The 17,825-nt window shown below is 30.0% G+C and overlaps 1 protein-coding gene across 4 annotated transcripts in view; it reads left to right on the top strand.

Moving 5' to 3' along the window:
* Positions 1–7,041: 7,041 nt before the first annotated feature.
* Ask1 (apoptotic signal-regulating kinase 1) overlaps positions 7,042–17,825 on the top strand; it is a 91,763-nt gene continuing 80,979 nt past the window's right edge. For 2 of the 4 annotated variants that reach the window (XM_067268926.1, XM_067268941.1), the window contains exon 1: positions 7,042–7,256. The gene's annotated coding sequence lies outside the window, so the exon portion shown is untranslated. Of the gene's footprint in view, positions 7,257–7,315; positions 7,487–12,625; positions 12,754–17,825 lie in introns of those variants that run through there. The other 2 variants (XM_067268929.1, XM_067268934.1) reach the window with 2 other exon arrangements.

Here is a 17,825-nt window from a genome sequence, read left to right on the forward strand (position 1 = left end):
ATTCCAAGAGTCTTATACAACCTGCGCCACACGTTTAACATATTTTGAACACAAGATTTATGTGAAAACACTAGGGGATGAAATTACACAATCCGATTTATCGTCAAGTAATTTTTTTTTACGGTTAAAATACGTTTTCGGATGTAAAGCGTGACGGACAGACATGTGAGTTTAGTTAATTTAAAAGAGATTTATAAGAGATCTCCGAGGAACAACCCTAAACAAAGGTTAATTATTTAAAGTATATAAATTAAATTAAACTTTATAGTAAACAAACATTATTCCTAATCAAATTTGTAGATTTATTTACGGAATTTGTGTTTACATTTTATTTAGAGTTACGTAAGTTTAGGAAATTGTTCTTCTTTTTCTAGAAACAGAAATTTATTATAAATTCGAAGGCAATTTATCATTTAAAGAACGTCAACTCTTAATTAAAATACACCACCTTTTTTGGGAGATAACTCCTCGTAACGGTGGAGATTTTACAAAAATTAACAAGCCCTATGCAAATTAGTACACTCGGGCCCTTTCTTTGTAAGGTTTTAGTAGTATTAAACGTTAAATTTTAGCTAATTTAGGGCCCTCTAAAGCTACAAAACCTAGGTAGGTGCCTCATTAGCTTAGAGATATAAAAAAGGAGCTTTCTCTTGATACAATCAAGATATAATTAGCCCATATCTTGTGGCTTTATAACTATACCTACAATGCATAATTATTTCGATATTTTTACTGCTTTAAGTAAAAAAAAAAAAAATTGGCATTAAGGATTCAAAATGCAGCGTTTGAACACGCTGCATTTTGAATCCTTAATGCCAATTGGGCATCACAGGAACCTCACGAGAATTTAAATAATGGTTTTATACCCATTATTTAAATCCTCGCGATAAAAGGACTTTAATTAAATGTTTGTAGAGATAATTAACACACAAATTACCGTTTAAAATGATTTTAAAAGTGTTAATTTTACTGGGTTTTACGACTCTAAACAAAGAAGAAACTGGTATTACAGACTGCGGGGGTGCTTGTACTTCAGGAGCACTTAAATATATCCTATATTTGGATGAATTTATCGAGTGTAGTGGATTTTTAGAAGCATTGTAGAAGGATCCAAATTAGAGCAATGCCCCAATTCTCCACATCCGTTCGACAAGAATACGCCAAAGAACCACTACAAGAAGGATGAATAACTTTTTGTAGGAACGAGCTTTATAAATGACAAAATCGCCCGAAGGAAGGACAATTTTTTCCCACAGACACGTTGCTGACTGCAATTCTTAGTCAGCAAGCAGTTTACAAAAAGAAAAAAAAAAGTGACTTTTTCCAACGTTTGTTAACAGCAAACATCGAAACTCCAGCAAATTGGATGCAGAGGATCGACGTTGAAATTCCGTTTTATCATCAAATGAAAGAAATTCGCGCGTTAAAAAAGAAAAAAAAAATATGCAAAGTAGATACAAAAATTGATTGAAATCATTAAATTTTATTTATTTATTTTTAAAATTAATTCCTTTTTTTTGTACAGAAAGTTTTCGGGATTGCCTCGAGATAAACCCATGGATATAATAATAATAAAAAAAAAGAAGTAGAAAGTAAAGCTACGGGATCTTCGAGAAAAATTTAAGGAAAAAATAAATAAATAAATAAAGTTTAGTTACTTGTTATCTGGACTCGACTTTTATTTATTACTTTTAATGAATCATTAAAAGTGAATTAGTTTAGATCATTCGAAAAGGATTTGTTTAAACTGTTTAACATTTTGATAAATGAAGGGCAGAAGGCTTAATGAGAAATTAAAACTTGTACTTTTAAAATGTATTTTGTTAATTTCTTGGTAAATAATTATAAAATAATTTAAAATTTAACTTAATTATAATTATATTTATTAATATATTACCTTTAAAATATAAAATCGTAAAATGACCGAGTGGATAAAAGTACTGGATGACCACGTGGAGTTTTCTGCCTTTGCGTATCTAACATTTAGAGGTCAGCTTCTCGTAGAAAGTCCTTCAGAGAGGCATCCCCTTGGTATATCATTGCCTTTATGACACCTAAATAGAGACCATTTCCCTGTAGAGAAGCATCTCCTTGGTATATCATTGCCTTTATGACACCTAAATAGAGACCATTTCCCTGTAGAAAAGCATCTCCTTAAATTATTCGCGTGTCGCGTTGCTTTATCTCATTAAACACAACCGATAGTTTGTCATGTGTTTGCGCCTAATTAAAGGAATAACCACGTGGACTTTTCCGAGTTTTCTTCACCTGTCTAACACCTAAATAGAGCCAGTTTCTCACAGAAAATCGCCCTTGGTAGATCGTCTATATGTTACGTTGCCGTATCCCATGGAACAAAACCAAAATCTAAAATCGTATATAAAAAAATGTATATAAGGAAACAAGATTTAGGTAAGGAAACAATTGTGTTTAATGTAAACTTCAATCCGGACCCAGGTTCTTAATGAAATTAACGAAATTAAAATATTTACACAAGAACGTTATATCTTGGTTTCGACACAAATCATCAAAATGGTGTCCATCTCGATTATATCTTTCAAGAATCTCGTAATGTAAGACAATACATTAAAATAATAAATAAACAAAAATACGTTTGAAATGAAGTAATTCGTATTATTTACTTTTAATTCTTATTATTAAAGGAAATATTAAAAATAGGAAATGTAACCTATGAGGAAAGGAAAGGGCAATATCCTGCTAACAAATGACTAATAATATCCTATAAAATGCTTTACGTTAAGAATAAAACAATATAAAATGAGCAATTATTTATTGTGACATCGTCATAATGCCAAGCTGCAATTTTTAATCATAGTTTTTAATGTATTTAATTTAAAATATATGCCATTCACCTCCAATTAGTAGTGATTTGCCCCTGTACATCATGCTTTTCCGTTAACAATAGAGTCGTGCCGGTCACCTTTCAGAAAAAGTTTTTAAATCGAAATAACATGACTCCCAATTTGCATCGCAAGTTCTTATATAGTTAATCGAGGCCCCCTATTCCCAAGGTTTACATATTTGATTTCGACGTTTATCTATCTAACCCCCTTCTCGAGATTAAAGAAAGACAGACGGATAGCGGAAAGACGACAGTGGGAATTTATAGGTCTACAATTTTTTCAAATTGCAGCTCAATAAGAAATGAGAAAAAATATTGCATACATTGATTAAATAGCCAGAGACATCAGCATATTAAAGCTATGTAGCCTTAATATTCCTGTTATAAAAGTTAATATTATGATGGATCGGGGTTTGAACCCAATCTAAACACTTAGCCTATTATTTACACTAGTAGTAAGATTTAAAGCGTCGTTTCTCATATCTCTCACATATATTAGTCGACCCCATTGCGGGTCGAACCCTCCCACAGAGAAATTAGTAAGATTTTTTGTGTCACAAAAGCTATAAAGGCCAGGTGATAACTTAAAGAATCAATAATGCAACAATACTAAAATACAAATAGTAATAGATATAGACTATATTATATAAATAATTAACATATAATGATTTAATAACTCTCACAATATTTATGGTTTTTAAAGAGTTCAGGTTTTTGGCTTATTATACTAGACACTAAAATGCTACAGTCTTTTTATATTAAGCACGGCCCTTTCAGTCAAGATTTTGTTTTTATGCTTCAAGCATAATTACGGTACTGACATATTGATCAATCTTCATTCTTCAAAAGATATCGACGAGTCAATCGACTATCCAATTCTTTGTCTAGTAAAAATGACTTTTCACTATACCGCTCGAACGTTCAATTTTCTACACCCGATTTGATTTGGTGCAATTTATTGTAGATCTATTTCATTTTTAATTTGTAACAAACATTTGCTTTTCTTTTTCTTCTCGAAGAATTAACTTTTGTTTAGCTAGGGAAAGGATTAAAAACTTGTGCAGTAACCAAGTTTATAATCTTTCTTGTATGTAAACTACCCTTCGAACATTTTAATCCCCAATTAATCTACATATCAGTAAAGAAATGGTTCTTTGCCGAAGTTGTAATGAAAATTTTAGTTATGCTTGTGGCTCTAGGAAGGTTTTTTATTAGCAAGCCCGTTATGGAATTCGGCCAGGCTCACAATGGGGCTGTCCGGGTGATGAGGAACTGGCCTTACATAGTCAGACGGATCGCCTACCGAAAAATTACTGGGGTTTTTCGATCCGTTCGGATTCGATCTCGAGTCCCTCCGACCGATAGCCTGCCATCTTAACTACTCGGCCATCCTGCCATATGTTATATAATTTTATGCTTGCTGTATTTTTATGAAATATTCGTAAAGATTATTTGTACAAAAAAGGACATGCATACGAAGATTTAGATGTTTATCCTCTACCATTTGAGAAAAATAAAAAGTTAAATGAAATCAAAATATTGATTTTATATTAAATTAGACATACTTTAACTTACATTGAACAAAAGAGTCGGAACGACTTCACTTCGGTCCATAGTTTGAAATTCTAATATGTGCCTCTTCTTCCAACACTACCACCACAAAGAACAAAACTTGCATCACCAAAAGAGCCTTTAGCCCTTCACTGAAAAATAATCATCTTATCCGTGATTTATTAAAGCAATTGTTTTGATCATGGATCGTTAGGTTTTTTGCTTGACACGTTCGGGCTCTTGTTGGCCCCGAGGCATGGTTTGGCACTACCATTTTGCGCCATTATTGTACCGTTTCTAAAGCTCTCAACTTGCCGTTTCGTAATTAAAGAATATGATAGAATATACAATTTATTAACAAAAATAATTATTCACTTGGACATAGGGAGAAAAATTGTAATTTCGAAACTTGACAATATTTTTGTTCGTCCTTTTACAAGCTTTAGTCATTTATAAATTTAACTACAAAGTATTTTGCCAATCTCCCAAATCCAATTAAAATTGCAAACATTTAATTTTGATTAAATTAAATAATATGTAAAACAAAATTTAAAGAGTGACCACCAACTAACAGAGTTCAGTGGATAAACACCACTGAACACTTAGTTGGTCACGGGTTTGCACCTTACTAATGGGCAGGCCGTGTTGAATTTTCTGGGTTTTCTTTACGTGCCTAACATCTAAACTCTAAACAGGGGTTAATTTTCAATAAAAAGTCTTCTGGAAAAGCCCCTCTCATGACTTCTGCACTTCTCATGACTCCAAACATTCAATCACTGCTTTGTCTAACATAAACAAGGACAATGTCTTCTATTACGTGGCTATTTTCAGATGAAACAAAAGATAAAGAAAGAAATATGTTGAAAGTGCCAACAATTCCAAATTTTTTAGCTTATCACACAGTTCCATACTTTGGAACTTTCCTATAAAACTTCTATCGATTCGACAAGAGAAAACTGTGATATCTTAGAAGAAAAAATAGAATTTAAACTAAGCATAAGCGCACCAGTACCCTTATTTTTCATACTAGAATAAAATAGAATTGGAAGGTTTACCACAGATAAATAGTGAAAAATTGGAAACTTGAACAAATATATTTCGAAGGAATTCATTTATCAATTCAATGTTAGAATGATTCGATACCAAGGTGAAAAGAGAGTTTTGTAAAGAGAAACTCACAAATTCCCATCCAATTCGATATTGTAAATGTAAGAAGATCGATCGATCTCGATCTGCGAAACCCAAGTGCGTTATACCCATAGGAGATAGAGTAGAGATACGAAATGAATCGGGCAGAAAATCGAAAATCGACCCGATCTACGGGTATAAGTTACAGAAAATCATTTCTTGCCTATTAATTAATTAAATCAAATAAATTTAGTCCAAAGTTTTGCTTGAAATGATGAAGTACTTGAATAAAATTGAAGAAAAATGGAAACACCCAGCTGCGAAACGGATCGTAAAGCATTTTTAATTAGAAAAAAACAATCATTCTGAACTAATTTGAAGACATGTATTTTGATTCACTTGCATTTTTGTATTCAAAATTTTAAATAATTATATAAGACAGTTAGCAAATTTTAATTTCTTTAATTTCGGAAAAGTTTTAAGATGAATCATACAAATTAATTATTAAACCGCCCTAGAATTTATTAAATTTATATTTGTTTTTTTGTAATGGCGATAAAGAATTAAACCATAGAAAAAAGTTAACATATAACGAGCAATTATTTATTGTGACATGGCCACAATGCCGGATTGCAATTTTCAATCATAGTTTTTATAATTTAAAATATATACTCGTCATCCCAAATTAGTAATGTCTTCCCCCTGTACATCATACTTTTCCTTTTCACCTATCTAACTTCTTTCAGAGGGAAATTTTGTAATTAAAATAACATGACTTTCAGTTTGCATCATAAGTTCGGATATAGTTAATCGGGGCTTTCTGCTCCCAATATTTCCATATCCGGTCTTATTTTTTTATATATCTAACTCCATTCTCGAGATTAAGAAAAGACAGACGGATGACAATCGGAATTTGTCTACATTTTTTTCAAATTGCAGCCCAACGATATAGCAAAGATCAAACTGATATTGTGTATCTCCAAATTTACAATTACTATGGTTAAGATTAATAAACATATTTTTATTTTTGGCAGTAAGAGAGCCTATTTTTGTGCCCATTGCGAGTTTGGTCAGGCCCGCAATGGGGTGAGATGGATGACGATGTACGGGGCCCATCTTATCGAGACCGATCGCTCATGAATATTCTTCGAGAGTTGCTTTCCCGGATACGATGACGGATGACCCAGAGAAGTAAACCGACATTTTAATTACTTGGTCCATCCAGCCGGCATTGGAAACGATTTAAATTACGAAGAAAACTGAAAGTTTGTAAAATTCTCAAATTACCGCACTTCACCAAAAACAAGTAAAAATTTTTTTTAACACAAAATATTTTTATTATAACTTTTTAATAATGAGAAAGAATTTTATATATTAAAAAAATTAAAACAACATTAATATTTACAATTAATAATAAAAATAAAAAATAAAAAACGTAAATTTAATACAGAATAGGCTTAATTCACTGCCGACGGAACGTAAACAAAATACACCGCCCTCTATCCGCGTTCTGGAGAAACCGAGCAATAATTTTTATAAATTTATTTTTTTATTTTTATTTTTTATCGGAGCCGTTCTGGTTAACGTCGGAACAATTATCAAGGTTTATGATTTTTTTACTTCTTTCTCCGGTCTAAAACGTAAAAGTAACTTAAAATTAAAGCGAGGATTAAATACGAAGATGTGAAGGAAAGTGAAATTTTTAATTAACCAGGTTAGTGTGTCGCTGGTAGCGTTTATCGGATCGTCTGGATGCTACGGAATTCTTCCAGAGTGCAAGTCCAACTTTTATTATTATTATTATTTTTTTTATAAGAAAAATATATATGTATATATTAAATGTATTTATAAAGCTTGGCTGTGAGGAATCTGGTATCGTCAATGGCGCAGTTAAGTGTCGAGACGAAGGTCGATGCTAAATTATCCTTCAAAATCCTATTACGAGTACGTAATGAGTCGATTATACTTTTATACGAGTAAGCTCGAGCTTTAATGCATGCTTTTACTTAAAAATATGCTATAAATGGACGTTTATGCATTTTAAACTTGCACAGCTTTCGATTATATTTTGAATAAAAGCCAATTTTAACTTATTTTCGTATCGTCAACATCATTTTTTTTTTAGCTTCGTGTGGGTGCTGCAATTTGCATAAATTACAATGGATGTGACTACAATTACAGTGTTGTTTGTATGCATTTATTCCGGATTGTTTCTTGGATTAAATGCGTATAAATTAATACGTTTGTTAATATCATTGCATTTTTTCTAGGATCTTGCGGGTGCCACTGAACCGGACGGTCGGGATCCGGTCGGAGTCGTAGTCCGGCAAGAAAGCCGGAGGAACCGCACCTCCGCCTGCAACCCTTGGCCGGATACGGCCTACTTTTGGGGGTCGTGTCATTCTGTCCTGCCAAGATCATGGCATTTAACTATTTAGCCGGCTTCGAGCGACCCGCTTGGTCGTCGGCAGAGTTATGCTCGATGTTATGTAGTTTTAGGGAGCGTGGGGATCGTCCCACCTGAGCACTAAGGTGCCGGCTATAGCTTGCACCAAAGTGCATGTCTATGTGTGGAGTGATGCGGAGTGTGGAAAATAGTATACTGGTATCTGGTAAAACCCGACCTTTGGAGGAGAATGTCTTGTTGGGGATTGCATTTAAAGTTGCAGTTTCGTCAACTTTTTTTGTCTATAACTCAGGGGTGACGAATTCGTTCGGAGTTTGTGTCTTACCGTTTTGCAGCCTTCTCTTGTTTTTGCTATATTTGCTAGATTTTGTTTGGGAATTATCGATGTCTGCTTACCTTATCTTTGTTATCTGTTTGTGGAATTAATGCAGTTTGAGTTATCTGTCTTATGCTGTTGAGTTATCTATGCTGTTTCAGAGAGAATAAGTTTTATGGTAAATGAGTAACAATGCTAAGAACTTCTAATCGGTGCCTGATTGTTCTCTTGGCATGTGAGGCATGTGCCTAGTAGCCCAAAGTTTGAAAAAAAAAGGCAATTTTACTGTTGCAATTATATCGCAACTTTATAGATTCCTGGGCTTTCTAAGTACTTCAAGATACGGAAAGATACTAAGTAAGGTACTGAAGACTTTCTAAATACTATTTAATGATACAGAATCTGTATTGCATACTTGAAATGTATATCATAATTTATAGATAATTCTGTAGCTACAATTAAACATTAGTTTACAGTGTGGTAAAATTATGCAAAGGGATTCCCTATCTTCTGAGCTAGGAGTCCTGGAAGACATTAATCCACCACTGCTACTAATGCATTTATTATTAAGTATATTAATATAATATATATATAATGCATATACTGTATACACTATTTCAAGTATAATGAATCCACAATATGTTGCTCCTCTGTGCATAATGATTTAAAAATAACCAAAATATTTTATAGATCAGGTACATTTTATTAAAAACTACAGGTTGAAATGTGTTTTTTTGACCTATATCGGGTGGCAAACCTATGGCATGCGTGCCCAAAGTGGCACGTCGGAGAAATCTGGCACGTAATGTATCATATGATTTCTGTCTTTTTCAATCATCCTTTCTGTTTATCACCTGACCATCCTTTTTTCAATCAGATTTTTTACATTTATTCGAATTAAAGCGTATTCTTTTAATTTCTTTAAATATCATTATTCGAAAGCTAAGACTTTGGCACGTGTTAACATCTTTAAAGCTAAGTATGCTTACAATATGGCACGCGGACTCAAAAAGGTTCGCCATCCCTGACCTATATAAAACCCATTATCAGGCTTTTTATTTGATAACATTATTGTTAAGTTGTTATTGAATAATTAACCAAATTCATTTTAAGTGTGATATTTTTGTGCAATAGTTACATATGATATCAATAATAAACAACTGATTTATTTCAAAGCACTAGTGAGTTTTCAGTGTGTGCTGTTATATTAAAACCACATTGATTATTAATTGCTGATCAGCAGGAATGATAAGTTTTTATATTTTTTTACTCTTCTGGGTATGAATTACTTCACTTATCATGGATGACTTTCATTTTTATATAATAGTGACTAACAGTTTATGAAAATTTGTGGTTAGTGCAATGCTTTAGATGCAATAGAAGAAAATTAACAGGGATTTAGTACTTTTGTCCTGATAAATAAAAATTTTTATTTTATGTACAAAACATAAATATATAAAAACAAATTTCAGGAAATAGACTTTTAGGTTAAATTAAATTACTTGATAGAAGAAATTTTTGTAAATCAATGATTTGTTTATTGATAAATATAGTATTTCTGAGCCATTTGTGGGGATGAATAAGCTATTTTAGAACAAGATTCATGCGTTTATTCATTATAGAACATTGAGGAAGATAAAATACCAATGAAATATAAAAAAATATTATGTTGCATTTTTCATGATTTAGAATTTAATTGGTACTATAGAATGTGAATATTTTATAAATGTTTGATTTATTATAATTATTATTATTATTTTTTTTTTGATTATAATCAGTGTTGAACAGTTTTGATATTTATTTCATTATACAGTACTAGCATGTTATGTAAGTTGTGATATGATAATGATTGTGTAATCTTAACAATTAGTTATTTTTCTGTTTTCATTACAATAAATAGTCTGCATATCACTTAACGAAGTAAAATATAATAACAGCATTATAGATTATATAATTATTAGTATTAATACTAGATAACAAGGAAGTAAAGTGCTAAAATTTCAATTATTTTAATCTGTTACGGAACTACTCCCTAAAATACAATCCAAGTCAAACTACTTTTTTTTTTTTTTTTGAGTTGAGTGAAAGCTTTTTTAGGAAGCAAGCATCATCAGGAGCAACAAGAGAAATAAAGATTAAGAGATAATGCTAAACAAAACTGTAATGTCATTCTTATTGGGACAAGTGTAAATAAATAAAGCGAGGAGGCAGACTACTTCATGACACAAGTGGGAAGTTAACAAGTGCAAGAAACATTATAATAAATATGTCAGCATAAAATGTGACACAGGAGTCGTGCCTGAAAGTGTTTGAGTTTTATACTGTATAAAGTTTGTACTCAGAGAAAAATAGCGGAATTGGATTGTAATCTGTATTTCATTGTGTTTTTAAAAGTTTTATTAATTGTATTTATGAGTATTAAGAGCTTTATACTAAAAAAAAATAATAAAAAAATTTTAGTTTTATTAATAACCCTATAATTTATTTGAAATTTCATTGCAGTATAAAACAAATGTGAAAAGTTGGTTCTCTTTGCATTACATATTATATATTGTATTTGTTTACAGTGAGAGTTCTTGTAGATAGCAGGTCATGTAAACCTCAAGGCCTTAAACAAGAATAATAAGAGTTACATGTATATAGAAAAGTATCTTACTTATTTGGTCAATGTATAAAAGTTTTGCTTGCGTGTTTTGTCTTAGAGAGGGAACATTATAAAACCATTTTGTTGTCTTTGAATTATAAGCAGGCTTCATTTTATGGGTGTGCAAAGTTTAATGCAAGTGATATTATCATTAACCTACATTGTAAATATCTTCAGTTATGTTGGTTTAGTTAATATATAATTGCATTTTCATTCGAGTTATTTTCGGGCACAGAATTTTAACTTGTATTTTAAAGTATTCAGAACTCAAAATTTTGTTATGTAAGTACAATCTTTGATTAAACATTTATAAATTTATAGTAAATCTATTATAGAAATCCTTACAATAGTATCTTCAATAAAAGGCAAAATTCTGATACCTATTAATGAAAGTAATGACATAAATTTAATTATAATGTTTTAATTATTTTGGATTGTATAAGATACTGTTTCTGTCTCTAAAAACTCATTGTGATACTAACGGTCAAAATATAGATAAATAATGTAGTAGACTTGCTTTATAGTTATACTTGATTTAGTAATTTGCCATGATACAACAACCAATAATGTCACGGCCATTCTCCGTAAGCTTTTTTTTAAGGGGTAAAATGTTAGGAAGTGGTGTTTGCAGTTTCTTTTCATGATAGATCATGAAAAGTGGCATTCAAAAACAACTTTTCATTGTAAGATTTGTTACAATTTTCCCTTAGAAAAACACAATTATCAAAATTTTCATAATGATGTTTTACTGTCAATACTACAACCCTGTAAATGATCAGAATCTCATTAGTTACTTTTTGTAACACTGAATTGACAAACTTGGCAGAGAAAACAGACCATATCCTCTTGTTAAAATACATTGTAACATTTTTCAAAATCAAAATAACATTTATTATATACTGTGTAAATAAATGTAATTTCACGAATGAATTAAATGGAAAAAAGTACAGTATGTAAATAAATAAATAGGATGATAAATTGCTGCAGTTTCTACCAAAACACGATGATAGATTCTATAATAATGAAGCTGATGTGCATTTATAGAACCTAGTAACTAATTTAATCATTTGTTTTTTTCATTTTTCTGATTCAACTGTATTTTAATTATTAGAAATGAAGGATGTCATTTCATAAGGAGTTTTATAATATTATGAGAGCAATTTTGACTAAATTGTGGTAAATGATAGAACACTAAAGTGCCTTTAGTACTAGAATATTAGAATTTTTGACACTGGAAATAGAGTAAACAATAAAAAGAGATTTTCTTTAACTCTTGATTAATGTGGTTAATTAATCCCTCGATCCTCCCACGTATATCAAAATTGCATTAATCAAAATATGGTATTTATGTTAAGTAAAGACAACCTGGTAAAACCACATAAATTAAAACTTCTGCCGCATATATAAAGGGATTGCCGCAATTAATTTTACACGTTAATCAAATCCTGCTTAAGCAAGGGATACCTGTATTTTTGTTTTGAGAATTTTTGAAAAATTTTAATACTTGCAATAATTCTCTTATTGAAATTTTTAATGTTGAGGTTCAAGAAATGTCTGATAATAAAGATTCTCTTTAAATGAATTTTTATAATTTGTTACAACTTCTTATTAAAATATATTTCTAATGAAAATCAATTAATGTTAATTCAATTTCCCTCCTATAACATAAAAAGCATTCATTATTTTCAACATTGAAATCACCTTATCCTCTTGCAGGTGTGCATCCTCACCTATCTCAAAAACATCTGCTATAGTCCATGCTGCAAAAGAGTAGACACGAGTCATCCTGAGCAGAAAGGGTCTATGTGAAATGAAAGGAACAGAGGAAGGTATGTGATTAACATGTGAGTAATGTAAGAATTAAATGTAAGTAATAAAATTTGGAAAAAAATAAGTGTTTATATAAAGATGATATAAAAACATTTTAGAAATATGAAAAACAAAACAGCTGAAAGATCAGATCCGTGTCTCAACTCCCAAGGTGGTAGTGACATGTTTCCTTCTATTCCTTCATCTGACATAGACACTTCCAGCTCAGGCTGACTCATGTCTACTCTTTTACTGTGCACACCATAACTGTCTTTATTTCATTAACCAATTTCAATTTTATTATCTAGATTGGAAGGGGTTCAAGTAGATGCTTAAAAGCAAAAATTATTCTCCATAGACATAATGTTAAAGAAAATTACTTGTTATTGTTTTTACTCTATTTTTATCAAGTCAAACTGTAATATTCTACAACTATATACAGCTACCATTAACGATGATTTAGTCAAAATCATCATCATGATGATATAAAAATCCATATGAAATGATGTGCTTTATCTTTACATAGTGATATTCTTCTTGACTAATTAATTTTAAGGCTTATTTTAAATAATATAATTCCGAAAGGTAGTTTTTATAATAATAATTTGATGATATGTCCATTTTTAACAGCTCCCCTAAAGGTCAATATAAAGAGTGTCTACTGTATTTTATGCTTGAGAACTCAGTAGCTAATGTTATTTGAAAATTTAATGAAAAATGGGTATTTATACAGAAAAAATTTAATACATCACATATTGTTTTCAATAAGTTATTACATATTACTATAATTATTTAAGAACAAATTGATGAATTTTTCAAAACAATATATTATCTGTATTCAGTAGACAAAGTTCTGCAAGTATATGAAATTTAGTATTTTATTTGCATAATTTTGTATTCGTAAACAATGTTGCAAGGTCATTTGATCTGTTAGCAAGGTAACAAAAACACCTTATACCAGAGTTTGTTTACAAAAAGTCTTATTAAACTGACACTTGCTAATACTGGATTTACAATTTCATACAATTAGGAAATTTTAATTACAAAAATCATAATGAAGTTAATTGATATTAGATTCTTTTCTCTTAATTCAACTTAATGAGAGAGAGTGGTTGTTGACTGATAATTAAATAATTAAAATTCTCAGTAATTGCAATAAAAAGTAACAAAATATTGTAAATTAGTTGCAGCTGATTAGCATGATTAGTTAGAGCATATATGAGCTTTGCAGTATGCATGCTGACATAACTTATTTACGTAAAATTTTATAACTTAGTTTGTTTACAAAAAGTAGTAAATTACTATTATTTGATTATTATTAAATTCTCAGATATTTTATATTAAAATAATTGCTATTTAAGTCAAAATTTTGTTAGCTTGCAAAATGAACTCCTCATTTAATATCATCTTAACTATGTAAATTAATTACTGAGGTGGAATTGTTAAGAATCATTAAAATACAATGAATCAATCTTGGAACGTAACAAAAGTAAAACATGATGTAAGTAAATTAAATGAACTATAAAATTTATTAATACTAATTTAGAGTTTTATAAATTATTTAAATTTATATATTTTAATTAAAGAATTACTCTACAAGTAATATAACTTCAGAAATGATGTTTCAACAAATTAAGTAAATATTAAGGCACTAGAAAAAGCATTTTAGTACTTTGAATCTTTCAAACTCATCTTTGTGAGGCTAACAAAAATATATTAAATTGAATGTAATTACTGTGGAAGTGGGCAAGCATAATGAATTAGTTACTATAGTTACAAGAAGAAAATGTCTTAATGTACAAAATATTAAATACAGTATTACTCAGTTAAGTTTTATAAGAAACTAATTTAAAAAAGTTAAAACAGAAATGATGATGTAGCTTTTCTTTCATTATTGATTATTTAACAGAGCTTATTTAACAGTGTTCCACTACATTACAGTGGATTAATTATTTAGATATTTGTCTAACAGATGAAACAGACTACATTAGGCTTGCTTTCTCTATTTGTTATCCAAAAAAAAGTACATTTAATGGTTCTCATGAACAAAACAGCATATTTACAAATACCATACTAAAATTCATTGAAGATTTACAGTATTATCCACAAATTTATAGCACTTTTCAGAACTTGTAAACACTGTTGCCAGATGACTATGTAAGAAAATTGTAAAATTTATGTTCAACTTTGAGTTTTTTTTATCATCCTACAGTCTGAATCTGTGTGTGTTATCACCATTTTGACCTCAGAAGTTTGCAGGTCACTGCTTTGAAAGTGATGACAATGTGAAGACAGCAATTCAATCGTGGCCTCACAAGTAACTGGACGCATTCTATGAGAGAGGTATCCAAAAACTTGTGCCACAATTGGAGAAATGTTTGGCCTGTCTTGGAAAATAGGGTAGTAACTGAGGTTTCAATTGTATATTTTAAATTCTGAAGTAACAGTTAGAGATTTTGAGAAAAATGGAGTTGGCAAAGACTTTTCAATTATTTCTCGTCTTGTACATTATGGTTATGATCTTGTAACTATAGCATCCAGTTCATTCTACTCGTCCACACAACATCAATGCTCCATGCAATGTTGTTATTTAATCCAATGCATTTTTGTTAAAATCTGTAAGGACAAGTTGAAAAGACTCAAAAGCATTAAGATAACTCCGTATTTACCTTTTTTGATGCTTATTTTTAAGATTAATATAGATATATACAATAATCCAAAAATCACTTAACTGAAATATATTTCTAAAATTATTTTAAGAATGTTAAAACTTGTTTGGAATAGCTACAAATTATTGTTGGGCTGCAATTTGAAAAAAATTGTAGACTTATAAATTCCCACTGTTGTTTGTCTATGACCTCTAGAATAGTGTTAGATAGATGAAGTCAACACCAGGTATGAAAAGTTTAGGGGCAGGAAGTTCCAATTAACTATATATGACTTCTGTTGGACATTGGAAGTTACGTTATTTCAGTTCAAAAACTTCCCCCGAAAGGAGTTAATAGACGATTGCCATGAGTCTATTGCTAACAAGAGCAGTATGATGTACAGGGAGATGCTACTAATTTGAGGTGGGGAGCATAATATTTTAAATTAAAAAAATTAAAAAATATGATTAAAAATTGCAGCCCGGCATTATGACGATGTCACAATTAATAATTGATCACTCGTAATTCAGTTTTTTCTAATGGGCCAGTTTTAACTGTTTTTAAAAATCTCAGTTAACCGACTTAGACCATCATGTGTATGTATGTTTACCTGAATTTTTTCTCCTGCTCAGAGAGAACTACGAAGTCATCTTGTATATTTAATAAATTTGCTGAAATTAATTTACTTAAAGCAATTTAAAAAAGTTTATGCACTACAAAAATTATAATGCGTGTTTTTTCTATTTTTCTTCATACGTTGTAAACAAATTCTCTCTGTTTAAAGGTTTTACGGAATAATCGCATCTTATCGAAACCTTGTTTTAGTACAAACATCGTATCAAAGTATAATTCTATGTTATATCTATTATGATAGTATATAAATAGATAACTCCACGATAAAACAGATTTTATATAATTTTTAAACTTTAGTGATAAACATGTATGTATATAATTAGTCACATAACATCATGTACTCTTAGATATTCTCTTACAGGTGATTAAAAATATGTATTTGAATATTCTAGTTTTATATAGACATTTTTAGTTTTAGAATAAACTTTTTAGATATTTTATATATAGTATAATTTTCTTTAATTTTGTTTTAGAATAAAAATTAGCTGTATAAGAAAATTAATTTTATGTATACTTTAGACATGTTGGACTTTCTCAACCTGTCAGAAGTTGTGAGGATGAAATATATTACTTAAGTGATGGTTCAAGTATAATATTAAGTGAGCATTTGAGAGAGAAAGGGATGATGGCTAATCTTATTATTACTACGTATAAGGATTGAATCAATGATTTGTACCCTTCATTAGTTTGGCCAGGCTCACAATAGGGGATGCCCGAGCAGTGAGGAACAAGATCCAACATATCTGAATCAAACTGCTCACGAAAATTTGAGTACATGTCACCAAACCCTGAGAAGTATACTGACTTCTTTACCACCTTGTCTTCATTTATAGTTGAGAATAAATGTCGGTTTTCCGATCTATACGATCTATTTTTGTTTCTTACTTGATTATCAAAATTGCAAATATTGATTTCCTTATAATATAACAATGGATCTAGTGTATTTCTTTATTGTAATAAGCATAGAAAGATCTTGAATATCAATAATTTAGAAGTGTCAATGCAATGATTACAATTACATGGAAAAAGAGAAGGTATAAAAAATGATATAAATTATGCTTATATAATACTTGAATGTCTCCTGGTTATATAAATTTTGACAACTTAAATCTGAAAAATCTCAAAAAATTAAACTATAATTAAAATTAACACTTATTCTGCTTTCTTGCTGGATTTTGTGATTCAAGTATGTTTGTTTGTTGATTAGATATTTGTTTTCTATTTGTTGATAGATGTGTCCACTTCTTTAACTACATATACGTTGTTTATAATGTGCATTTTTATTTAAAAATCTCATAAAATTGAAATGTTTTTCTTGTTTTATATATCGGCTAACTCTTTGGGAATATTTTTATTTTTAAAGAAAACAAAAATTCAAGGTTTTCAAATTTATAATAGATTGAGCAATGGAATTTAATTCAAATATATTCCACAATCAACTGGGATTATAATCATTTGAATTTTTATTGTTTTAAATATTAATATGTTTCTAAAAATCTGTGAATAAAACATTAAAAACTTTTAAATTTTGTAAATTTTATAAACTTATAAATGTTAAAGTTCTCACTTTCAAGCCGACACACACACATACTGTTTAGAATATATTTAGCCAAACAATATTTATTCAGCTACCATGCAGTCGGAAAACTTTGTCTGTGTCACTATAGTCTGTTTTATTTAAGTAAAAAGCAGACATAAATAAACAAAGATGCAAACAAGCTGGAAGGACACGTCCTTGTATATCAACACGAATGTACTCCAATGCCAAACGATGAAGTAGCTTTTTAGAAAGGTATCAACAGATAAATCTGTAATTGCTATTAAAT

The sequence above is a fragment of the Centruroides vittatus genome, unplaced genomic scaffold, assembly GCF_030686945.1.
Source record: "Centruroides vittatus isolate TY-2023 unplaced genomic scaffold, ASM3068694v2 contig_1078, whole genome shotgun sequence".
Taxonomy (NCBI): domain Eukaryota; kingdom Metazoa; phylum Arthropoda; class Arachnida; order Scorpiones; family Buthidae; genus Centruroides; species Centruroides vittatus.